This window comes from Balaenoptera ricei, chromosome 10 (genome assembly GCF_028023285.1).
Source record: "Balaenoptera ricei isolate mBalRic1 chromosome 10, mBalRic1.hap2, whole genome shotgun sequence".
Classification (NCBI taxonomy): Eukaryota; Metazoa; Chordata; class Mammalia; order Artiodactyla; family Balaenopteridae; genus Balaenoptera; species Balaenoptera ricei.
This window is the reverse complement of record NC_082648.1, coordinates 39,536,098-39,563,491: the sequence shown is the minus strand read 5'-3', so window position 1 is coordinate 39,563,491 and position 27,394 is coordinate 39,536,098. Positions and strand designations below refer to the sequence as shown.

Below are 27,394 nucleotides of genomic sequence, written 5' to 3'. Positions count from 1 at the left end.
TTTTCAGCTAGTAAATCTCAGAGTTGGAACTCAAACCCAGGGAGTCTGATTCCAGAAATCAGAAACCAAGTGTTTAACTTTACATGTTCTATCTCTTATTTATTTGGAAAACATATATATATATATAATATTTATTTTAAATGTGGTCATTCTCATTAAACATGTCTAGTTTTTGGTGATAAGGTGTTTCATTTTATTTTTCCAAATAAAGGAAATATGAAGTTAAGTTTGACATGAATGAGTTTCTAGCTCTCAGAGGAATGTCACAAAGGGGAAAATTTGCTTTTAGAGTAATTTGATATTTTCTGAAAGCTGCCAGGCTATTGCGTTACCTGCCAATGTCAAATCAACGTCAGTCTCTGTTCAAACACCAGTTGTGCAAACCATGTCAGCGTAGCTGGTAGCCTGGCAGACTCAATCAGTGATTGTTTCTCTGGACACCAAAATTATAATTGGCCTCCTAATTATGGTACCTCTTAACTTCAGAGGAAAAATAGAGAGAAGATGGAAAACATCATTAGGGATAAATCACAAATAACTTTATTTAACAACTAGCTCAGGCATAGATAGTGTTTGTTACAATATGTAAATCATAGGGGTATTCTTCATTTGTTCATTCACTCATTCAATAAACAACTATGGAGTTATGCTATGGGAAATACCAGGAACACTGATGGAATGACACAGAGACTGGCTGCTCAGGAGTTTGAAGTCTATTGGGGGCCAGACTAGTGTGTTATGATGTGCTTCTGGAGCCCAAATGAGGACAAGTGTAATGATGGGACAGAATGGCGAGAGCTTTGGAATCATGTACAGCTGAGTCCTACTTCTGATTCTACCTTTGGCAAGCCCCTCAACTCATTCACTCTCTGTTTTCTCATCTGAAAAGCGAAGGTAAAAACACTGACCTCACAGGATGGTTGTAAATACTAAATTCCATGTCCAAAACATGCTAGTTCTTTTCTTCCAACCCTCTTCAAACTTCCCCACTACTCCATGTCCCCAGCCTACCAAGAAAAAAAAAAAAATAGCTGGATGAGTTGGACGGAGTTTCATTCACTTGAGATGACATGTGAGCTGGGGCTTGAAAGACTAGTAAAAAGTGAAATTGACAGGCAGAGCTGGTAGCAAGGGCTTCCAGGAAGAGGGGACAGTGTGTTCAAAAGCTCTAAGGCATGGAAGACTTCCGCATCGGGAGATGGGAGGCAGTGAGTGATTTAGAATATGGGTTGTACAGAGGGATGTAATTGACTGTCAGTGAGATGTCGTGAGCATCAGGCTGGAAAAGGAAGGTGGATCTGACTGGCCAGCTCTCTGTAAGCAGTGCTGTTTCCAGAACAGAGACAAAAGCTGACCTCCCTGGGGCTGGTATTGAATATTGACCACAGAATGCCCACTCTCCTCTCTGAGCTATTTCCCAATGGGACATGGGTTCTGCTCCCCTTTTCACCTCCTGGATGGGACTTCAGAGTCTGGAACCTGACATCCCAATCTTGGACGCTAGAGTTGGATCTTCTAAGATCCCAGATCTAGTTTGATAATACTTTTTGTTTTGAGATCCAGTATCTAGTTGTTTCATCATGTGTGAAACTGAGACAGTGAGTGATCAAGTGTCTTTTTCCTAGTGCCAGTAAGAGATAGTAGTCCATTTAGAGAATATAATACTAAAGAAACTCAATCATAAGCATAATTCATGGTATGACTTGGTTTCTCACATAAATCAAATTCAAATTCATAGAAAAGAAAACCATGATACTGACATTAGAAGTTTGTAGAGGCTCTTGTAATTATAATAAAAAGATAATTACTTTTATAGTATTATAATTATTTTAAAAATCATTATTTTATGGCTAAGCATGCCATTCACGGCTGGTGACCTTGTAGGAAGAAAAACAGTAATCAGTTTCAGTAAAGAAAATGCTTAGAAAAAAGGGAAGTGAGCTGTGGAAGGTCAAACATTGAATTTGAAGCCAGAAAACCTGGTTCATGCTGCAGTCTGTCATTTATTGGCTCTGTGTCTTTGGAGAAGTCACTTAACAATCTCATTTTCCTCTCCCATGAAATGGAGAAAATAATATCTACACAGTGGGTTTATTTTAGTACCAAGTGGCATAATATATGTTAAGGGGTTTTGTAACCTCAAGTCATTTTACTAATTGCAATAATTCTTCATTGAAAAAATAATCCATGTTAAAAATCTACTATCAAAGAAAGAATTTAAACAAAAGTGTCTTAAAGTCACTGCAACAAACTTCACAATAAATCAATAAATCCAGGAACTTCATACGTATGATGTCAGGATAATAATTGTGTTTTATTTCCTTCCTAAGACATTTATTTATACTAAAATTTAGTAATGACTGTTCTCTGGATGATTAAACCTTAGAAATGTTTCTCCAAAAAGGGTTCATGGTGATAGAGAGATACTACATGCTCCATCCACTTTCAAGAGATTGATTCAAACCCCAGAGGAATCCCACAATAATTTTTAGCACAATGTTTTCCAAACTTATAGCAGCATGGAACTCTGTTTTCAAGTATTAGCTTTAGTTCAAAGGAATATATTTTGGGAATATTTTTAATAGAGACTTAAAGCAGAAGCATCCAGAACAAAACCAATAATCATTCCTAGGACCAGTGTGTTAATATAATTTTAGAGTGGAAAGCTTCAATCAATTCAGCTTTGTCAAAATGGTAGAAATTCTAACTCTTCTGTCACCCTTTTTTCTCAGTTGCAAACATTTTATTTTCCTCCAGCACTATTTGAGTTTGTAGTACTGTCTGAAAATAAGTAAGGAAAACAATGTATTAAGGAATGTTCTACATTTTTCTCATGGAGAAACTGAGTCACTTAGAACTTAAGCGCATTGGCAAAGGCCACACAGTTGGTATGTGGTAGCTCTGAAATCAGGACTCAAGTTGTCTGCTCCAGAGCCAGCAAATGATCTGATGGTAAATCAAAATGTGTTTCACAGTGTGGTTTTGCAGGGATATTCATGTTGCTGGTTTGGGTTGCTTCACATTCTTTCAAACACAAGTTTTAAAGAAACCCTTGAGGATTGTTGGGTAGATCCAGCGTAGTCATCAAAGGCTCAAGTTTTTGATTGTATCACGGAAGACAATGGCTTGCCAGTTATCTCATACCACCTGGACATTGCTTGGAGCTCTCCTAAAACTCTAAGGATATACAATAGCTACAAAAGATGACAAATTTGAATTTTGCTCAGCACTTTGTTGCTTTATAGATGAATGCAACTCATTTTGTTTCAATCCACACATGATTAAAGTAAGTAGCACATATGTAGATGAACAACTTATAGTTCTCTAGTAAATTAGGCAGTGAACCACTGCTTCTGAGCTTTTCTGTACTAGCTAAGATATGGACACCAAGAACTGACTAAATAAATAAGCAATTCATTAAAAAGTTGAGTAGCTGCACAGTGAACTAGTATCTATTTTAGGATTGCATTGATCCCATCTTTATTTGTATTTTCTCTGGAATGGCTTTTGGTTTTAGAATCTTGGATTTTGCTTTTACTAAATCTCAGTTTAAGTAGAGAGAAATATATATCTATCGTGATCTCCCATTAATCCCCTCCCAATCTTACCAATTTTGACAATTTAGTAGTTTTATAAAAGATGCTTATATTTATTAAATAAGAATCAATGGAAAAGTGTGATAAAGATAATCTAGTTTCAACAAGTTTGAAGGGACCTCTAAATTATTCTGATGTATTCTAATTTCATAAAATGGAAACCTCTTATGACAAACTAAAGAGGTTTACCATATTTGGTTAGGCAGGGGATAATCAGCTTTAATAAAAAAATATTTGTTCAATACTCTGTTTAAATAATTAGTGTATTTGTTTTTAGGTTTCAAAATGATAACTCCAGGGAAGATATTCATCATATCATCCTTCTACTGGATTTGCATTGTTGGATGATTTTAGTACTATTTGATATGTGTGCACGTGTGTTAATGGAGTTTTTAATATTCCTGACTAATATACAACTGCATTATCCAGATGGATTTTTGTTCTTGTTGTTCTTGTCCTGTTTCTTAAGTGCTAAGGTTCTGCTGATGTATTAGTTAATGGGAACTGTAAAATGAGATGGTTCTAGATATTCATGGTCTGAACAGTGAGCCTTACCATTCTGAATAAAGTTAAATTGCATATGTGAGAATTTAGAAAGTAATTTGCACTGCCTGATGAGTTTGTTAAACTGTGGGGATTGGGTCTCCATAGGAGAACGTTTTTTCCCTTAAAGAATGACAAATGAGTAGTAAATAAACGGGATGGTGAATGTATTTGTTACATGGGCTTTTTGGAAACAAAAATTTTGGTTAATGTCAGAAAAAATTTTTTTAACATCTTTATTGAAGTATAATTGCTTTACAATGGTGTGTTAGTTTCTGCTTTATAACAAAGTGAGTCAGCTATACATATACATATATCCCCATATCTCTTCCCTCTTGCATCTCCCTCCCACCTTCCCTATCTCATCCCTCTAGGTGGTCACAAAGCACCGAGCTAATCTCCCTGTGCTATGCAGCTGCTTCCGACTAGCTATCTATTTGACATTTGGTAGTGTATATATGTCAGTGCTACTCTCTCACTTTATCCCAGCTTACCCTTCCCCCTCCCCGTGTCCTCAAGTCCATTCTCTACATCTGTGTCATTATTCCTGTCCTGCCCCTAGGTTCTTCATAACCTTTTTTTTTTTTTTTAGCTTCCATATATATGTGTTAGCATATGGTATTTGTTTTTCTCTTTCTGACTTCTTCACTCTGTATGACAGACTCTAGGTCCATCCACCTCACTACAAATAACTCAATTTCATTTCTTTTTATGACTGAGTAATATTCCATTGTATATATGTGCCACATCTTCTTTATCCATTCATCTGTCGATGGACGACACTTAACGTTGCTTCCACGTCCTGGCTATTATAAATAGAGCTGCAATGAACATTGTGGTACATGTCTTTTTTTTAACTATGTTTTTCTCAGGGTATATGCCCAGTAGTGGGATTGCTGGGTCATATGGTAGTTCTATTTTTAGTTTTTTAAGGAACCTCCATACTGTTCTCCATAGTGGCTGTATCAATTTACATTCCCACCAACAGTGCAAGAGGGTTCCCTTTTCTCCATACCCTCTCCAGCATTTATTGTTTGTAGATTTTTTGATGATTGCCATTCTGACTGGTGTGAGGTGATACCTCATTGTAGTTTTGATTTGCATTTCTCTAATGATTAGTGATGTTGAGCATTCTTTCATGTGTTTGTTGGCAATCTGGAGAAATGTCTATTTAGGTCTTCTGCCCATTTTTGGATTGGGTTGTTTGTTTTTTTGATATTGAGCTGCTTGTAAATTTTTTAAATATTAACAGTTTTCCTTAAAATGGTAAGTGGTGCCTTAATAAGCAGAACTGAAATCATAGTGCTATTTATTATATCCTAATTCTTTCTTCATATATACTGAGGCTTATGCTTACAGTGGAATCCCAGGAAAAAAATGACCACAAAAGACCCCTAGCCATGGTTAAGTGCTAGCAAGCTATCCTCTGCTCTGCTCTTGCATTAAGTGATTTTTACTGTGAATGACAGGTTTTTCGATTGTACCCCTTCCCCAAATGTTTTTTTTTTTTTCCTTTATGTCAAGTTCAGGCTTGACATCCCCAAACCTGGAGGAAGTTTAGAGCCACCTATTGAAAGAAAGACTCTTCTACAGACTTCAAAGTGAGCACTGACAGGTATTTCTGCGTATAGGACAGATCCAATAAATGCAACCTTGACTAACGAAGAAACTTAATCGTTAAAAAAAAAAAAAAAAAGCCCACAGAAAAGCTCAACTCACACCAAGACCTTCTCTGTTATCGTGAACCCAAGAAAGCTGGAGCAGGGGCTGGCAGGTCCCAGGCTTCACTCTTGAGGGACAGCTGGACAGCTCAGCCCCACCTGGGAGGATGCTTCTGTTGACATCTCAGGTTGCCGCCTGACGATTGGTGGCTGCGCTGGAAGGGAGGGTCCACAGGAAACGCGACACTGGGGATGCTGCCCCCTATCACATGATGGAAATTTCCACTCTTTAGAAAGGCGAAAAGAAAAGAAAGAAGGGTCTCTCAATCCACCCTTTTCCCCTGGATCCCAGTCGGGAGAGGGAAGAAAAAGTGGGGTGAGTGAAGCTGTTTATATTTTCCGTTAGACTTAAAAGACTTGTCAGTGTGCAAACTTGTGGCTGGTATCCCAGCCGGAATGCGTGTGTGTGTGTGTGTGTGTGTGTGTGTGTGCGCGCGCGCGCCTGTGCGCATGGGGACACGCACACGTGTGCAGCTCGGTCTCTCAACCGTCTGGGGCTCTGGTCCGGCGCTGTGGCTCCTCATATCTTGTTGATGGCCCCAAATCCTTATCATTTTTCCAAAGGATCCCCTTTGGGTGCATTACTGCAGGCTAATGACCGGATTGACTAGAAATTAAGTAAACCGGGGCAAGCAGAGGGAAAGGATAGAGGCTGGGAGAGCTCCTGTGACTCCCTTTTCCAGGACAGGTGACTACCAAGGCTGCCTGGTCCTGGGGGGGGGGCAAGGGGTGCCTGGCGCTGGGGCGCCCACGCCCCCGGGCCCGGGATTCCCTGGGCGCTTGAATCGCGAGCTGCTTGTACTGAGACCGCCATCCACCACCGTGGCCCAGCCGGCCTGGCCAGGGGCCCCGAGACCCCGCTGCGGGAGCTGGCTCTGCGTCAGCTCGGGATCGCGCTGGCAAGGTGTTACCCGAGTCGCGGGACCCGTGCCCGCGTCCTCAGGGCGGGGACACTGGGTGCAGAACCTAAAATAGACCCATCGTCGCTGACAGCTGGGCCGCCCAGGAGGCCAGCACGGTTCCCTAGGTCGGGGGCTCCGGCCCGGGGACCCCCGGGGAGGCTCCTTCAGGGGAGGAGGAAGGCGAGAGCAGCGCTGGGTCTGGGGGCCTTGGCTGCGGGCAGTGAGCGGGTCCCAAGACTGAGCCCGCGGTTCCGAGGGAGGCATCGCGCGCCGTCGGACTGAGAAGCCTGGGGGGGCGCTGGAAAGAAGGAAGGGGCGCCGCAGAAAGTGCGGGCAGGAAAGACGAGTGGAGCGGAGGGAACGCAGAGAGGACGTCCGGGAGGAGCGGAGAAGGAGAGAACGATAAGGGTCCAGACCCTGAGAGGGGTAGGAGTAGGAGGGAAAATGGAGAAAAGAGGAGAGAATGAATGAAAGGAAGAGAAGATGGAGACGGGAGCGGGGACGCAGGGAGCCCCCTGGGAGGGTGAGCTGGGAGCACCTCCGAGTCCGGGAGAGGAGAGAGGTGAGCGCGGGGATCAGCCCCGGCTCAGGGCGCGGTGCAGGTAGGGGCTCTTCGCACAGGTGGGCGTGCGCCCTGGTGGGCGCGGGCTGGGGGTGGAGGTGCGGAGGGGGGGAACTCGCGCGCCCCCCAGCTCCCCTGAGTGATCCAGCAGGGAGAGGTGGAGAGTGTCCCCTTTCACGTGCCCCGGGACCAGCCCAGGAGGTGCGCACCGCGGTTGACTTGGTTAGAGGAACGGGGTGAACTAAGCCGGGGAACCAGAGCCAGGGAGACTGGGTCCCTGGTGTGCCGGGGCATGTACGGCGGAGTGAGGGGGCAAGATCTGGGGGCCTTGAGATACTTGGCGATGACCTGGAGATCCCCACCTGCAGTCCTCCGCAGAGCCTTTAAATACCTGGGTCTGGTTTCACCGGAGGAGGACGGGTTGGCTCTTGATGTGTATCTCTCAATGCAAAAGGTGTATCTCTACCTGTCTAAGAGGGATCTGAGACCCCGAGCAGAGAAGCGAAGCGAAGGGGTAGCCTCTGCCTTGGAGGTGTAAGCAGACCTGGCCAGGCACTTACCTCAGCGGCCTCCTGGTCAGGTGCCCCATCCCCCAAGCTGCTGCATCTGCTTACTTTGTTATCCGTTGTGTAGTGGTGCACCTTGTCACCCTTAAGGAAAGGAGGGAGTGACCAGCCTTTCACCAGGAATGGTCTGTTTCCCAGTTTCCTGGCTTCCTATATTCATCTTTATCTGCTTCCCGGCAGTGCAGACATAATCATTATGACTAAATTGTCTTATGTTTTAAAGAGAGCATCCTTCATCCAGATCACAATTTCCAGGGCCTGGTAGCTTGGGTTTGTTTCAACTTTGGTTATAACTTTTTGTAGACCTTATCTTTTGGGGGGAGGAGGTGTAAATTAGCCCAGGGGTATTTTTTTTTGTCCCCACTGCAAATAAGTCTCTAAGGATTGGGTGAGATTGGTGGACTCTCTCATATGGAACACAAGAAATCTGTGTGTGTGTGTGTGTGCGTGTGTGTGTGTGCGCACGTGTGTGTGTGTGTGCGTGTGCGTGTGTGTGGTATAGTCTCTAAGATTCTAACAAATGAATCTACAGAAAATCTGTGTTCTGGGTAAAAAGTTGTAAGAACAGAGACACTGAAGAGAATATCTGATCTCCCAAAATTACAGATTACCATATGTGTTCAGAGACAGAAAGCTTCTATTGGTCTGATTTTATCACAAAACTTCAAAAAGCAGGAAGACTGGGGTAAAGGGATAAAAAACTTTCAAGCCTGCGGCGGGGATAGGAGGCGAGCTCTTCTGCCAGAGTATGCAGTACTAGGTGCTCCAAGAAGGATAGTCTCTACTAGATTCATGATAATAATGGCTCACACATAGCTATCAAGTATTATATTCTTTATATGTTACTAAGTGCTTCTTTTATGTTAACATTTGACCCTCATAACAGCCTTATGAGATAGATTCTATTATTCTACCCATTTTATAGTTCAAGAAATGGAGATACACGGTGTGGGGAAGGAACATAGAACATCTTTGGAAGTTCTATTTGGACATTATTCTTAAGTGTAAAGAACAATTTTCTTTCACTTTGCACTTTATCATGGTCAGAACTGGACAGGTGACATCTAGGGGCCCAAAACTGACTTCTTAGTATATTAGAGACTAATCCTATCCTAAGAAAGCCAAAAGCATGACCATGTACCTTAAGAATTAATCTTTGCCAGCCCCAGGATTGGATTGTTTTATAAGTGACATTTGAGAAATGCATAATATAACTATGGTTACCTTGTGAACTTTTGAGCTAAAAGCTCCTGCTTCCAATAAAGGCAGAAGTAAGATAAAGACTACTAGGAGAGCAAAAGCTTAAAGCAACGAGAAGCTCAGAGAGGTGGTACACAACAGAGCAGACTGTGAGAGGTGGGAGAATGCAAAAACCAAATCACTTTCACGTGCCTGCTAATTTTCTGGTCTTCCTTCCACTCTGTTTGTAATGACCTAATTCTATTCATTCATTCCACAAACAACCATTGAGTATCATTATCCCCCAGGAAGTATATTAGGGAGTTTCTTTTATCCTTGTCTCCCTAACACCTAGCACAGTCCCGGGCAAATACTAGGTGCTCAAGAAATGTTTGTTGAATAAAGGAATTAGTCTAGTGGGGGAAAGAATAAATAAACAAACAGTTGTGTTAACAGCATGTGAAGGGCCAGGGGAAAAAATCAGATTTGAGCACTCTGCCACCGAACCTGGCTTAGGAAAGGGGTCAGAGAACATTTCTAGACTGGATGATGCCTGAGCTGGGTTTTGAAGCAGAAATGAAAGTCAGCCAGGCAAACAAGTGAAGGAAATAGAGGAGGATTCTCAACAGAAAGACTGGCGTAAACAGAGAAAGAAGGAGCCATTGGGGAATTTAAGAATTCAGTGGAGATTGCTGGGAGGAGGCGGCGGGGGGGGGGGGGGGGGGGGAGGTGTGGTCTGGAGGTCCTTGAATGGTTTCTCTGCAAATGTCCCATAGCTCTGCCCACCCCTCTTGAATGTCGGAAGTGAACCGTGCTAACAGGTAACAAAATAACTGAATACAGGAGTCAGCAATACATTTTATTATTTTATCGTTTTATTATGGCCCTATATTAGAGAACTATAGTTTAACTTTTTATAATGTTAGTGTTTTAAAACCTAAGCTCAAATGCAAAGACCAGACTTTGTTGTCCTCTGTATGGGAAAACCAAATTATTTTTCTTATATTCAAGGGGATGTTTTATTTTAGCATAGGTACAATCTACGCAATCATGAAAATGACTTCCAAACAAATGCTTTTCTATGTTTTTCTTAGGAGGTCGCTTGGGTGGGGGGGGGGGGGTTTCTCTCCTTATTTTAGTTTTTAATGGTTTTATTTTTTATTTTAGTGTGCTAGAGAAGAATCAGGAAGTAAAAATGTATTTTTAAAAAATGAGGTGAGAAGACGATAATGAATTTCACCCTCTTATCTGCAAAGTAGACGTTTATGCTAGTTCAGATTCTGGCTTTTGATAACAGACTTTGAAAAACTTAACTCCCAATGTCTCTTCTTTCTTTAGGGATCTTTTATGCCAATTTTTCGTTGCAGGCTCAGAGGTCTGCATGCCACTTCACCATTTCCACACGTGGAAAGTACTCTCACTCATACTGTCATTAGGAAGGGAATTCAAAGAGTAAATGAAACCTATAAATAATCCAAAACCTAACTTCAGTTAACAGATTAAAACCTCCACTTTTTAGCATTATGTCCTTGGGCAAGTTCCTTAATCTTTCTGAGCTTCAATCTCTTCATCTATAAAATCAGGATCATAATAGTATCGGCCTCATGAGATTGTTATGAGGATTAAATGTGTTAACACATGTAAAATTCTTAGACTAATGCCTAGTATATAATAAACGTTCAACATGTGAAAGCTCTTATTTTTAATGTTACTCCTCCTGCCACCCAAAGCACTATTTGAAATGTTAACAAATGTCTATACTAAGTGTTCTTTGATAATGTGTTTTCCTCTAACTGCCGTAACTAAAATGAAGGAAACAGAAGGGAGGAAATGAAAAAAGGGCTAAATAATACTCATGCAGGACAGTCCAGCCCAGATAATATCATTCCCTGTATAATAAGATTGAAATGTTCCCTTGTTTCCTGTTGGCTATTTGCACCTATTGCTCCTGATAAATCTAGCGTGTATCCATCATTAAAATGAACATCATTTCCGGTTCCCTTGTTTTCTCTCATATCTGTCTCTTTCGGTCACAGCTGTCACCCTGGTACCTCACATAAGTGCCTGGGGTAAACAGACACTCATGCATGTTTGTTGAATGAAGGAAGGAGGAAAACCTGTCCTCCCCCCCACCTTTTTTCTAAACAATATTTATTGTTCAACTAAACACTATTTCATCGCCATGTTAAAGGTCTTTACAAAGTAAATCTGCATTGTTAATAGTCAATATAAATATTTTAAAATTAAATTATTTATTCAGTGTGCGTTGTTGCACATAATTAAGCATGCAGGCTTGGGATTCAGGGCGTGTGGATATGAATCCCAGTGCCATCATGGAGTGGGGCTTCCTGGATTCAGATCTTGGCTCCATCCTTCCGACTTTTTCCTGGGTTCAAATTCTGGCTCGCTCACTTTCTATCTGAACCACCTTGAGCAAGTCACTTAACCTAACTGCTTCATTCTCTTCATCTGTAAATTGAGTGAAACCATTCTTATTTCAGAAGGATTTTATGAGAACTAAATGAGTTAATATGTATAAAGCATTCAGAAGCATATTTGGCCCTTTGTAAGCATTAGAGGTGTTTGTTAAATTAAACAGTTAAAAGAAACCCTGGTTTTCCAGCTAGATATAATCACGAGTACTTACTTTATAGAATTAATTTGATGATACTGCATGGCACATAATAACCCCCCCAAAATGTTACCGTTACTATTGCTATTATTGCAAATCTTTTTTTCTGTTTTGTGCTGCAAAGGAGTTGGAGCCCTGCCTCAGCCTTTCCATTCTTGGTCCATTGGAAGTTTTATTGATTCTACCTTACGTTTTCCTCCCCACCCAGTGTTTGTCCTGTCATTTTGCCTTGCGTCATTCGCGCTTTTTACACCGCATGCTCCTCAGGACAAGGACTTCGCTCTTTGTTTTGGCATGATTTTATAACACTGGGTACACTCACACACTCACGGTACTATAAAAATGTTAAAGGGGAAAAGGAAAAAAGATGCAATTCACCAGGAGGCAACTTTGGCCGACAGCTGATCAGGCTGTTTGCTGTGCTGGCACTGCGTGCCGAGTGCCCAGCCGCGTCCCCGGGGCTGGCTGGTGGCTCGCGGGTGACGCGCGCGTCCTGCGGGGGCGTGGGGAGCACGAGCTGGGTCGCGGCGCGCAGGGAGGACCGCGGGAGGCCGCCGCCTGGGGCCGCTGCACCGCTCACAGGTTTGCCCGCCTATGCTACGGACGGCTTCGCTAGAAAGGCCAGGCTAGCGAGTGAGACGGACTCGGAGGGGGAAGTGGGAGGCATTCGTTAAAGAGAGAGGCTAAGGTGACTTTCTGTTTTGAGAAACGTTTCCTGCGTGCTACGTGGGGCTACACGCTATGGTCTTATCTTCCGGAATTTTTCCAAATGGGAGAGAGGAATGTGGTACCTGGATGCAGAATGTTCCTGTAAACTAAAAGACCAAACTGCCCTTGATTGTTAGTGAGATCGAACTACAGGGGTTCTTGTTTCCAGTCTCGCTTTGTGGATGCCTGAAAAGCAGTCAGATGGTTGAGGGCACTGCAGAAACGGATGCCTCTGTGATGGCCCCGAGAAAACATTTCAGCACGATTTTATTCCTTCTTGCCTTTGAAGCAATTCTTTAGTGACAGCACATCTTTAAAAAAAGATCTGACACTTTGGGGGCATTGTTTTGCTATACTGTATTTATACGTGCTGTATAGAGGAGTCCACACTTTTGCTTGACTTGTATATATTTAAACTTATTTTAAAGTAATTATAGGTTCATAGGAAGTTGCGAAGGTAACACAGAGAGGCCCTATATAGCTTTCACGCAGCTTCCTCCAATGGTTACATGAGACATAATTTTCTTCAGTAGCAAGACCAGGAAATTGACATTGGTGCAGTATGTGTATATAATTTCTGTGTCATTTTATCACATGCAGAGACTCATGCAACTACCACCACAACCAAGATACAGAGCTTCCATGTCACAGAGATACAGAACCTTTATAGTCACACCTCTTTCTCTCTACCAGTGGAAACCAGATATTTTCCTTCTTTATATTTTTATCATTTTGAGAATATTACATAGATGGAATCATAGTGTATGTGATCTTTTGGGGATTTTTTTTTTCATTCATTCAGTGTAATGTTCTTGAGATCCATTCAAATTGTTGTATCCGTAGTTGGGTCCTTTTTAACTGCCAAGTAGTATTCCAGTTGCTTGACTATATTTACTGGTATATTTTTTCCTCTCAATTGATATACTTATTTAGAACTTCAGTTGGATTAAAGAGGTGCTGAAGGCACTTGGTAAAGTGAAAAGTATGAGGACAAAATTTGACTGTTTTTCTCTTAAAAATGACATTTGTATGATAGGGCAAAAGGATGTATGAACTACATCTCCATTTAAAACGGAGGCCACTGGAGGGGTGGAAAGGAGGAAAGGAATAGGGCAGAGAAAGCATGTATTCAGACAATAAGGTATAAAATCTAGCACCTGTTAAAATTTCCACACCCATATAATAATGTATTTTGTGATTTTTACCTTTAGTTTAGACAACTCAGATTTCTTGAAACTAACAAAAACAAAACCTCTGCAGTAGGAAATTCCCTGCCACATAGCTGATAACTCAGGGACAGACGCATGGCTGGAAATGCCAGCAAATAGCCCTTCAGTTTGACAGGGGTCACCAAGAGTCAAAACAGCATCTTTAGCCCCAGGGCAACAGTCAAGGGTCCAGAGACAATCAGTGTTACCCTACTCTGGCCTTTCGTCCCACCTGCCGATGGGAAGAGCATCTCTGACTTAAGTCAGATTTTAAAAGAGGATGTTGTCCTTCACCTGAATGCCCACAATCATGGGGAAACTGGACGCTGGTGGCTGTAACTGGCTAAGGGAAATGAATCACTTCTGAATAGTATGTAGAAGAGATAGGCTTGGTCCCTCTGTCAGCCAGCACCTATTAGAGAGCTCTCTACCCTGCAACGCCACCGTACCCCCGAGCAGAGGAGAAAACAAAATATCCACTCCTATCCGAAAGTGTACATACTCCTTTAAGTTTTTAGAATTTCACATTTTGGAATGTCTGAGACATAACAATTCACAAAATTACACAAACTATCAGTCTGGAACACTGACTAGACCCAAGTTTAACTGAAGGCACTGCCTTAAGTCTCCATGTTAATGATTTCTGTTACCAGAGAAATATTCCTTATCCGAAACAGTGCCTAAGGATGAAGAATAGATACGGGATGCTGGTTCCAAGCCTAAAACACAGAGAGGATCGTCATAGCTAAAATAACTTATGAGTCCTTTGACAGGCAAGTCCACTTTCCTGAATCTTTCAAAATGGAATATAATCGTGCTGTCTTTATGATTTATTTTATTTTGTGTAAATGTTAGATACCCTGTGTTGATTTACAGGCTCTTCTTCTGGGTCCTATCTCCTGTGCTTGGACCACATGGTCCCACAGCATGTGGTGGGGCAGATAACTCAGCCCTGTAATCTTGAAGGAGCCAACACTTCACTATAAATGGGGAGACTAAACAAAAGGCCCATTGAGTTTTGTTTACCTCTCTTATGCTATTTACTTATATGACTAATGATGACAGTCATTGGCTTAGGGGAGCAGTGACATAAAATATAAGCACATACATAGACTATGGGTCTCAACATTGCAGGAGTTGTTTTTTAAGGTGTGATGGGAAGGTGTGTTTGTTGTTTGAACTTTTTCTATAAAGAGAAGAAATAGAGCTTTTCTGAAAGATAAATAAAATAGAAATACCTCATGTATTGTATCAAGGTAGACAGAAATCAAGCATTAGCTGTACAATCACTTTCGAACAATTTTGTAACACTATAGCAGTATCAATACTTTGAAGAATGAAACCAAATCCAATGCTTTACATTACATTTTATACCAGAATTCCAGAAAGTTCAAACTCCTTAACCTGGCGGTCAAGGTCAACCTCAGCCAGACTGTACACAAACATTCCGTTTGAGCTAAAGTAGACTCTAGTTGTTTTGATATTTCTGGGCCCAAACTTCTGATCCCATTTCTCCTGCCTGGAACCCCCCCCCCCCTCCTCTCTCAGAAGCCTCACCATTTTTCCTCCATGACACCTGCTCTATTCGCCCCAACTCTCATTCTGAACCCTCCAGTACAGTTCCATGACTTAAAGATGGGGAGCCTATTAGGAATAGTGTCCAACACAGAGTCGGTACTCGATGGCCATGGAACTGGGCTCTAGACTTGGGGTTGTGTGTCCTGCTCAGCCAGCCCTTCACCAGCTTTGGTCTTTGGATAAATTACTCAATCTTTCTGAGCATAAGTTGCCTCACTTGGAAAATGGGGAGATAATACTACATACCCCAAAGGTTGGGATATTACTGATTTGATACATGTGAGGTGCCTGGCACAATGCAGGGCTATAATGAATCTGATTATTACTAATGAGAACTTAAAAAAAAAAGAGATTTCAGACTTTACAGAATTAATAGGATAATGGGGTGAGTGGAAGATGAAGACCACAAAACTTGATTGTTTAGGCCTCTCAGTATCTTTCAAGCCTAATTGTTATCATAAGAAGGAACAGAGTCCTTCTATGCCTGTCAACCAGGAAGAGAGAGTCTCCAACTGCCCACCCACTGAGACTGGACACAAACAGATGGAAACAGAATGATTCTTCCCTTCTTAGATCTAATAGAAATATGTGTGGCTTGGCACAGATTTTATTTTTGGTAAGAGATAATCAAGTGATGGATGAATTTCTATAAAGAAGGGAACAAATGCTAGATTCAAAGAATAATTAAAATAGTCTCATGATGAATCATCTATCCTTGAAGCTATTTACAAATACAACCTGTAGCCTTAGAAAAGTGAAAATTTTGATGAATTAACTGGTTGTTTGAGCTACTTAATACCAAATTATTAGATTTTCTAATACTTCCCTACAAATAGGTTGATGTTTTACTGAAGCATGGCTTCAGTCAAATCAAGTGCATAACCATTAGCACTTTTATTGGTTACAATGATGTCTAAACAAACCCCTTTTTGATTTGAATTACAGACCTAAAAAGGATGTGTTTAGAGCATAGCATGCAATTACAAACAGAACAGCCATACTTTAAATAAATAGCAAGGTAGATTGGGTTTGGGATAAGGCGGGCAGTCCCATACAGATTCTGACATTTTCCTGTTCCTGGGGCCACGCCTTAAATAATTAATCTTTCTTAAGTGATTTGTGTGCAAGTGTTTCAGAATAACAACCCCCTCCAAAGGTGTCCTCAAAATTAGGCGAGGTGCATATATGCACATGGATATATATAAATTTCACAGGCACAGAGGAGGGAAATTTTCTTAAAAGTCTCATTTGTCTAACTAAGGATATAGAAAAACTCTGTTAAATGATTGGGGAATGGAGTGTTCTTGTTAAGAGGAAATTATACCTGCCATGGATTGGCAATTTTCAAACAATTAGAACACAGCAAGATCCATTATCAAATCACAATTTTATAGAATATAATTTAATCTTTCTATGCTTCAGAGTGCCTTAGGCTCACCATTGTGAACTTCATCTGTAATGGAAAAACTCAAAAGTGCCAGTTAATAGAAATTTCTGGTTGGTTGAAGAAATTTATAGTATCGTCCTCTGCTTTCAGACTTTGGGGAGAAATATCAAGGAAAATACATGTAGTAGTTCTGAACTAGGCAATTTAACGATTTTTAAAATGGAAAATTTCTAACATATTTCAAAGTAGAGAACGGTATAATGTAACTCCATCTTCATCCAACTTCGACAATTATTAATACTTGTCTGTGGCATTTCATCTGTACCCAAGCCTTTCCTTCCTACTACCCCTACCATAATCATTACTAGATTATTTCTAAGCAATCCCAGTCATCATACAGTTTGATCCATACATGATTCAGGATGTATCTCAAAAAGATAAGTCTTTAAAAATAACTAAAATACCATCACACCTTAAGTAAACCAACGTTTCCTTAATATTATCAAATATCCAGGCAGTGTTCAAATATCTGATTCTCTCCTCTTTTTCATTTTACCCTTAGTTTGTCTGAATCAGAATTGAAACAGGTTCACACGATCATTGGTCGATCTGTCTCCTAAATCTGTTTTTTTTCTTATATTGTCTTCATTTATTTTTTTTCATAAATTTACTTATTTATTTATTTTTGGCTGTGTTGGGTCTTTGTTGCTGCGTGTGGGCTTTCTCTAGTTGTGGCGAGCGAGGGCTACTCTTCATGGTGGTGCGTGGGCTTCTCATTGCGGTGGCTTCTCTTGTTGTGGAGCACGGGCTCTAGGCACACGGGCTTCAGTAGTTGTGGCACAAGGGCTCGGTAGTTGTGGCGCACAGGTTTAGTTGCTCTGCGGCATGTGGGATCTTCCCGGACCAGGGCTCGCACCCATATCCCCTGCATTGGCAGGCGGATTCTTAACCACTGTGCCACCAGGGAAGTCCCCTCAATCTGTTTTAATACATAGGTTCAACCACCCTTCATCTCTTTTTTCTTTCCTCTTGCAATTTATTTGATGATGAAATCCAATCTTCTGTCCTATAGAATTTCCGACGTTCTTAATTTTGTTGATTTATACAACCTTAAAAATGTCATCCTCAAACTCTATAATTTTCTGCCCTCTTCAATCTAACCCTCATAAAATTGCTTCTGTTTTAAAGAAAAATTGCACCTTGTTGCCATTTCTTTGCCTGTTTCCTTGAGGATCCTCCAGCCTACATTTTGCCCAGTTTTGCACAAATATCCTTCCTCTTAGTATCCGTAATTTACCTAACATTTCTTCATGATAGAATCTGGCCAACCTAGAGTGCCCTTTCAGTTTGGTTTCAAAATGTGGACCGGTCTGCTAACCCCGGTGCTTACTCAACTTTCTCTAAGATTGCAAGACATCACCAGTAAACAGTAGGGGTTGTTTAGATTTTTAAACTGTGCCACATGACTACTTTTTTAAAAAGTACTTTTCTATTACTGATATGCAAAGATATATTTACTAGGAAATTACATATTTGGGATTTGCTTTAAAATAATAGAGGAGGGGAGTGGTGGTTTAGAGGTAATGAGATTGGCTGTGGTTAATAACTGTGGAAGCTTGATAATGCACATGTGAGGTTTGACTATATTATTCCATCTACATTTGTATAAATTTGAAATTTTCCCTAATAAGAAATAAAAATGAAATATACTACATAAGCGAAGTTATATAATGAAACATTTCACTTTGGGAACCTTTATTGTAATATTTTTGCCCAGGACAATCAAAAAATCATGTCTAAGGAACAATATACTTGCTTTTTACATTTTGCAAGTCTGGTTTGCCTAAAAACAAGTCAGTTTTAAGGTTAAAAAAATCAGCATTAAATAATATATAAATAGAACGGGGAAATGGGTTGGAGTGATTGAAAATATGACTCCTGCAGAGGTGCTTCATAGGTTTTGTGATTTGTCTAAGCTGCCTTTTTTAAGACTCTAGGATGCAGAAGCCATTGACACACCCCTGTGGTCTGCCAATAGCTGACAAAAGACTCCCTGGAGAGAAATGGCCCAAACCATTTGACTATCCCATAAGAAAATATGCTGGGATGGATTTTGACAGTCATACTTACAAGCTTTCTCTGCTATTATGCCAGATGAACACACAGGTTTTATTTTCCAAGGTGAAAGTCAAAAGCAAAACTTTACAAAAACCTATTAGCTTTTAACTTTAGTTTGATTTCTCTTTATTCTGTTTAACTATTGACAAGATAAGAGAATTAACACCTTATGCTTACATTAGCTATATATACTAGAAAATACTTTTCAAAGGACATTTAGCTTCCATTAATAATAAATTTCTATTACTTCATTAGTACTACATTTAATTAATTTATTTAATAATAGTTAATTTTTAATTATAATCTGCTATGCAACAGCAAAATTTAAGATTCTAGAAACATTTTAGTGAGCAAAAGGTGAGAAGTTGAAATTTAATTGTATTTATCATTGTCAATTTAAAATATGTAATAATATCAATGGTGATATTTTTACTTTTATGAGTGTAAAAATATTTTACAGATTCACTCAGGATTGGCCCCAACCCCGGAAACCATATCTTCTCTTAAGCTATTTAATTACTCAACCTGGAATTCTCCCATCATGGACTTTTCAGGAATTTGATCCTTTCAACTGGTGAGAGGTTATTCTATACCCAGATCCCCCAATCCCTCTGAACTATTACTTCCTACACTGTCACTTTTTAAAAATTTTGATCAGAATTGAAAAAAAAGCCAGTTTGTACCCTTTGTAATTATGTGTATAAAGTCCGGAGTTTCTAGACTTGTAAATATTCTGTTTTGCAAAAAAATTAGAAAAACAGATCAATAGCCCGTAAGAATACATTTTTTTTTTACTCCTTTATTCTGCATCAAAATTAAGTGAGAAAAACAGATGAAGACAGCCCACTTTTGAATTACGGAAAGTATGGAAATAGTCAAGTGTGTTGGGCTTCAAATTTCACGGAATTTGAGCAACCAAATATACCAAATATTGAAGCCAAAAGAAGGTCCAGTCACCTGCCCACCTGACAATAAAGCACCAATCATTTTCTCACCATAAAAATAGAAGAAATGTTTTATACGTGTTCTTTAGAAAGATACAGAGTGATTTTTTCCAGGTTCTACAAGATTCGCTTTTAACAAATACACTTCAAACATGTATGTAAAGTATCGTGCAAAATAAAAATAAGGCGTTATATTTACAGATCATGTTTTTTTTTATATTTATTTATTTATTTTTGGCTGTGTTGGGTCTTCATTGCTGCGCGCGGGCTTTCTCTAGTTGCTGAGAGCGGAGGCTACTCTTCGTTGAGGTGCGTGGGCTTCTCATTGCGGTGGCTTCTCTTGTTGCGGAGCATGGGCTCTAGGCACTTAGGGCTCAGTGGTTGTGGCACGCGGGCTCAGCAGTTGTGGCTCACAGGCTCTAGAGCGCAGGCTCAGTAGTTGTGGCACACGGGCTTAGTTGCTCCGCGGCATGTGGGATCTTCCCGGACCAGGGCTCGAACCCGTGTCCCCTGCATTGGCAAGCGGATTCTTAACCACTGCGCCACCAGGGAAGTCCCAAATCATGTTTTTTTTAAAATGGTAGTCATTAACCCAAATTCTTACATTGCTGTGGTTGTGTCTTCTTTGCCAGAGTCACTGTCATACATCCAAATATCCCACACCTTTCAGATTTCTTTTGTAAATAATAATAATAGTAGCAATAATAGGTACTTAGAAACAGTCTAAGTATAATATTTGGAAATGTTCTTATGGCCCCATATAAAAATGTTATTACTATACACATTTCCATTTTGCAAAATATCTAATCTGGACCTGGATAACTAACATATTTTTGTATGTTTCTTTAAAAATAGTTCTCCTTATCTTAGAAACACATATAGGCTTTGTGTTGCAATGGTTGCTATGGCAATTCTGTATATATTAATAAATACCAGACCAGAGTAAACAGATACCACAGCAGGCCGAGGTAGCTGGAAACATTAAGATCATGTCAGCATTTCTGTTATAAATTATATGTCTTCAGGATTTCCTACATGCGAAATGTTAACTCCAAAGCAAGTTAACACGAGGCAATGAATGCTAATGCTTAAGAGGCTGATTATTTTAAGGAGCCCACGAAAAGAAGCTATTTCTCCTGGGGATCTGTGAATATTGCAAATAATGAAAGTTTGGGGACCATTCCTGGAATGTTTGCCAGTAGGCTTAGGAACTAAATTTGCCACCTGGTTTTCAGCCAAGAATACGGAATGAAATGTGTAAATTGGGGTTTAGTTAATATATGATAACTATTCTTCTGAATCAAAAATAATCTACTGTTTAAGAAGGTTCTCATAAAAATATTAAGTTCCTAGGCTATTTTATGTGGTTCACCGATTTAAAAATATACAACCAACAACAACTATTAATATTTCTATATCTGTATCTCTATTACTATATCCCAAGCCCTGTTCTAAACTCTGTACATGTATGATCCCACTTTCAGAAAAGTAAATGAAGAATACACATGCCTTCTTTAGTAAGTTACTGTGTTCTGTGCAAAAATAAGAAAAGAAGGAAAGAAGGAAAGAGAGAAGGAAGGAAAAAGTAATAGAATAAAAAATAAAAAGTCTTAATTTATCAGTCTACTCAAGATATAAAACAAAGTTCATCTCCATTTGATTCATAGAGCTATATAGAGAGAGCAAGATAGGTGCTTTCTAACCCTTTAGAATCTTTGAAAAGTTATTTCCTCCCCTCCCTCACCAAATCTACTCAGTATAGGCATACTGTCTCATGTACATCTTGTGTCAATTACTCTCAAATAATTTCAGTGGTCACAGCATAGACTAACTAAGTATGATTAGATGAGATAATGCAAAACTTTGAAAGAAAATTGTTGCTTAAACATTTTTGGTGGAAACTCATGCGCCAGGAGGCCATGTGACCGCATCTGTTTCTACACACTGAAAATGCACTTGTACATACACCTAAACATTCCTCATGGGTAGATCTAAACTTGGTGATAATGCAAATAGAAGCTGAATACTTTTATTTGCTGAAATTCTAGGAAAAAAAGAATAAACAGAATCTCGCAGTTTTCACTCTAGCTGGAGTGAGAAGACATCTAAAAATGTGTTTCATCTCTTTGCCACATATTTCTAAATCCTTATATGAGTGCAATAAAAAACTAACTATACTGGATATTAAAGAAATATTTAAATAATATTTCTTGTGACTAAAACATGACCAGAAAACACTGAGTAAAATCCTTAGGGGATTTTTCAACAACTCACTGCAGCCTCATTTTTTCTGTTTCATATCATAGTTCTTGCTCCTGTTGATGTTTTTCTTAATTGGGCATGGGACAGACAAAAATCTTGTTTACTTAATGATTGCCCCAGGAAAACCAGTCTACATGACTGCACATTGGACAGTGAATAATGCGACAGATTATTTATTGTTATCCTACCACCAAATAGTGGGACCGATTTAAAAACAACAGCTAGGCTTCCCTGGTGGCACAGTGGTTGAGAATCTGCCTGCCAATGCAGGGGACACGGGTTCGAGCCCTGGTCTGGGAAGATCCCACATGCCGCAGAGCAACTAGGCCCGTGAGCCACAACTACTGAGCCTGCGCGTCTGGAGCCTGCGTTCTGCAACAAGAGAGGCCACGATGGTGAGAGGCCCGCGCACCACAATGAAGAGTGGCCCCCGCTTGCTGCAGCTAGAGGAAGCCCTCGCACAGAAATGAAGATCCAACGCAGCCAAAAAATAAATAAATAAATAATAATTAAAGGTGCTAATAATTAAAAAAAAAAAACAGCTAAATTTATGTTATAAAAATTAAACAGGGTTGTTGAGACCATTAGTCTTAGTAGTCTGGATAAGTATGAAGCCTCAAGACATCCATATTGATGTAATAAATATACTTAAACATTATTCTGTTTAGGAGAAAGACAGAGACTGATGTCAGTATACTTACACTCATGTGGGAACAGCTCCATATGTCAGCAACTGGAAGACCATCTGTTTGAAAGAGGAAGAGATGGAAAGAAAGTAAAATATCAGAGTGGACATCACCAACTTCTACCAGTTTTATGTTTATTCCCGTTTCTACCCACAGCACCTGGGAAAAAAATGGTCTGTTCCCCAAAGAGCATAAGAATATTTGATAAGAACACTAAAGATTTTTACATAATGTTGTTTTTCATTTCTATAAAGCTTTCTGTTTGAAAACACCTGCATATATGTTTTCTCATTTCTAAATTTCTAAGGAAATTGACCTGAATGTACTAAAAAATTTGACACAACAGTGTTCTAGACTTCAACTCAAAATCTAACCAGTCTTATCTAGGTTAACCTCAAATGAATGAGAAGTAGCTAGCATACGCGCATGCTTGTAAGACTTCCCTGTATTTAAGAGGTGCAAAGATAGAAGCTGTGGGTCCTGTTTGATCAAGAAGGTGCCTCAGAGAAAGCCAGTCATCCAGTCACGTTGCCAGCTTATCCAGACACTGATTCATAATGACTAAAAAGGTCTTACCATTGAATCAACTGATTCTGATTAGACCAAAACTATGTGGCTGGACAATTTGAGAATTAGTATGAAAATGCCAGCCATCTCAAATCCCAGAGTGTAAGCAAAAGGTAGACCATTTACTGTGGCATCTGGAACATGCGTCTTGGTACGTTTGGGGGTCTTCGTGTTTTGTCAGTCTCACAGAAAAAAAAAAAAAAATCCAAAGCAAAGCCAAATCAAACCTTCCGAAATCTACCAGCACGTTTGCATGTTTAAACACTGGCTCTGAGAGCAGGTTCAGGGGTAAATATGTACCATGGTGCCGTTCAGTTTCACAGGTTGGTTGGTTAATGTTAAACAAACACAGCTTGCAAACCATGTCTTATTACGAGGTTGTTTTCTGAGATTCCATGGGTCAGGGTCAAAACCTGCCATTTTCTAGCTTTTCAACAGCGCTAATCAATATTTTAACAGATGAAATAATAGTCTAATAAACAGTGACAATACACTTCCAAAGCAAAAGGTGTTGAAACCAATTTAATTCTATGAGCAATTTTGCTAATGTTGCATTACCCTTATAATCAAACAGCCATAAAAATACTTTTTATGTTTATAATGCTTAAATAGCCATTATCTCATTTTATCCTCACAGTCATAATGGTTCTTATTAGACCCAGTTTTAATGAGAAAACTGAGTTCTAGAATATTTACATGCCTTTATCTACTTTTCAACAAAGACTTATTCAGTAGGTACCGTACTAGATTTTGAAGTTAGTGACAATTCCTTAAGTACACACATCTAACAAATACTTACATGTTTACGATGTGTCAGATACTCTTCTAAATGTTCTAGAAATAGGGACTTAGTTAATCCCCATAACAGCAGGGTGAGGTAGGCACTATTATTATCTCCTTTTTACAGAGGAGGAAACTGAGGCATGGAGATAGCAAACAACTTGCCCAAAGTCAGATGGTCATTAAGTGGCAGGAATCAGATTTAAGTCCAGGTAGTCAAGGTCTAGAAGCTATAGTAGATTCAGTTCCACTGAATAAGATGCAATGTCTGCTCCTGAGGACTTCAAAATCTAGAAGGGCAGACACACAGACAAATATGCTAGTACAGCATGTAGGCCTAATAGCAAAGCTTGTAGGAAGCAGAGATAGCACAGAGGAGGGAGGGATTAATTCTACTTTGTAAAGTCTCTCAACTAGTAGATAGCAGAATGGGGATCACATCTGAATCCTTGAATTTGGACTCCAGAGTCAGTGTGCTCTCCATTTCATAGGGTAACTCCATGTTTAGTAAAAGAATTTGGAATTACCGTGAGAAAACAGCAATGCACTTACAGGACAATAGCATATGAACCAAAGGATAAAAGCTGAGTTTTTTAAATAGGGAAAAAAAGCACTGTGGATCCTAATAGATATAATTATAAACATAGATACAAATCTCTCTATATATGTAATATAGAATGTATAATGTAATATACATGTAGATAACCACAGAACTCTTGTGTATCTCAACTCAACTGTAAAGCTCTCCAGTTTTTCTAAAGCTTGTGGTCGGTCAGAAAAAACAGTGCCAGATGTTCAGAAGTAGAAGGAGAGCCTAAAGGGGAAAACCTGATGGCATCATTCTGGGTGTATAATAGGTGTTCAGTGTTTACTCCCTAATTGAATGATTGATTGATTGACTGATAGAAAACAGGAAAGGGAAAGAAAAAAAAGACTAAAGGCAGTTCATTTCATTATTCACCTTTTAACTTGGTAAAAATTTTGATAAAGAGAATTAATTAACTCTAAATATTTAGAATTGGAATTTTATGTCAACATATCAGAATTTTATGTCCAATGTGCCTCTAGTGGACAACCACTTTGTTATTTCTTTGATAGCTATATAAGTGTGGCTACAATCTATTTACATTTCTAAGTTTTGTGGTCCAAACAGTGGCAAAAGGAACTCAATGGGAAGAAAGAAAGAACAGTTTTGCCAGTTTGAACTATAGTTACGTTTATAAGTGTATTTTCAGCACATATGAGATCCTCAATAAATGAATGAATGAATTCCATTTGCTTCTTCCAATGGTCTTGTTGTCACCCAGGAATTATATACTTTTTAGAAGCGAGAAAACAAAGGCCCAGAGAGCTTACTGAGTTGATAGTTCCACAGCTAGTAAGTGATGGAGTGAACCCAAATCTTCAGAATCAAGTGCAAGGCTAAATGTCAGCATAACGAAAGAGGAAGGCCTTGTTCAGCCATTCAGATTCTTTGGGTGTCAGAGGTTTGAGGGATGAATAGATACAGTTTCAACACAAAAACGGTGAGCTCCTCTCAGACCTCCTCTGAAAAAGCTGTTAAAAGCCTTAGGCTTCAAAGGAAATGTCCTTTTAAACTTGAAAAAAGGCCACAAGCAAAACTATTTTCATCAATATGATTGTCTTATGCCCATGTAAAAATCAAATTACCCATCATTAAAAAGCAAGTATCAATCTTCCAATTGTTATTTATAATACTACACTAGATACTATAAAAAAAAAAGAATTAGAGACTATAGATGCTTGCAAATCAGGACATTAATATTACTGAATAAATTACTCATATATAATTTACTTAGTTATCAATCTTTACTTAGATGTATTTTTTAAATAATTAAGAAAAGTTTAAATAGGTTGCAACTTAGATTCTAATTTAAAAAATAATCTTCAAATATCTAGGAATGTGGGAACTCCCTGGCGGTCCAGTGGTTAGGACTCTGCACTTCCACTGCAGTGGGCACAGGTTCGATCCCTGGTTGGGGAACTAAGACCCCACATGCCACACAGTGTGGCCAAAAAAAAAATCTAAGAATAACTAAAGAGTCAAGATTTCTATAGTTAAAAATTCAACTGCTGTAAGTCTTGTAATTAACTCCTTTTTCATATATTTTACATCATTTGAAGCAAAATACCTCATGAACCCTAATTTTTCTGTTCTTAGCCAAATTATAATACAACAAACCTGGTAGTCCGAACACAGAGCAGAGCCCCCAGCCCACTTAAACACGCCAAGGACGCAATGCACTCAAGAATCGCCTCGTGCTACCCTGGTGGTTATTACTGTTTGCAATAACCTTAATTATCACCATTCCTAACAAGGCACATTTTCTTCACATAGCTGAAACTGTGAGCTCTATGTGGCATTGCTGGGCTGGTCTTTTTTATGAACTCATTTGAACTGAACAGAACAAAGAAAAGACATGGCCCCCTGACCCCCTGTGTTCCCACCAGTGACCTCTGCAGTCGTGTTTCTCAGCATTCCAGGAACAACAGGCAGCCAGGAGCAGCTTCTTACCTCCTTGCCCCTTCTCATGCTGTCCCTCTGTCTGCAGTCTGCTCCCAATGCCATTGCGCCTGGCCAGCTCCTGTTTATTCTTTCAGTCTGAGCCTAGCTGTCACCTTCTCCAGTAAGTCTTCTCTGTCCTTTTCAAGCTGAGTTGGGTGCCACACTTCTCCGACCCCTCAGTTCCCACGGGCGTTTCACCTGCCACGTTATAGCATCATGACCTACTTAAGCAATGGATTCCCTGGAGATAGCAGGGCTTCTTGAGAGCAGAGACTGGGTCTTATGTTTCTGTCTGTCTTGCCTGAGACCCTACCATGAAGCCTGACACATAGGTGTTCAATAATATTTATTGAATGCACAAATGAAGATGACTGCTTACTAAGCTATAATAGAAATTGACTATCTCACAGCATTATGAGAAAACACTGAGGCTCCAAATATATTTAAAACCCCATTTTTCTCAACAGTATTTTGAGATCTCTTAGAGTACCTCTTGCTGATGGGGAAAAAACCAATCCATCCCTCCAGAACAGACTGGACATGTATAATTTCATCTAGACCCTAAATAACTCATAAGTGCCCATTCAGAGTTGAAGATTTTTTTAAAGAGAGTTGATTGTTCCTAGTCAAGCACCGAAAATATTCTCACTAAGAATAGAGGTTTAGCTAGTGGCTCATGTCTGGCATTGATTAACAATTGTTACAAAACCTAAGAGAGGAACTCTTTGTTTTTGTTGCTTTTGTTTTTAATAATGTTTATTGTTTTTCTCATAGTGAAAGTAATCCATACTTTTTAAAGGTTATTTGGAAAATATAGATGAGAAAAAAACCATTATCAACATTTTCACAATCTGGAAATATCCACTCTATATTTTGATATGTGTTCTTTCAGGCATTTTTCCCTTTGCCTGAAAAGGGAAATATTATA

At 39.7% G+C, this 27,394-nt stretch overlaps 1 protein-coding gene across 1 annotated transcript in view; it reads left to right on the top strand.

Annotated features, from left to right (window-relative positions):
- Positions 1 to 6,079: 6,079 nt before the first annotated feature.
- Positions 6,080 to 27,394, top strand: part of SLC38A4 (solute carrier family 38 member 4) — a 71,057-nt gene continuing 49,742 nt past the window's right edge. Inside the window, exon 1 of the mRNA XM_059935731.1 lies at positions 6,080 to 6,176. The gene's annotated coding sequence lies outside the window, so the exon portion shown is untranslated. The remainder of the gene's footprint in view (positions 6,177 to 27,394) is intronic.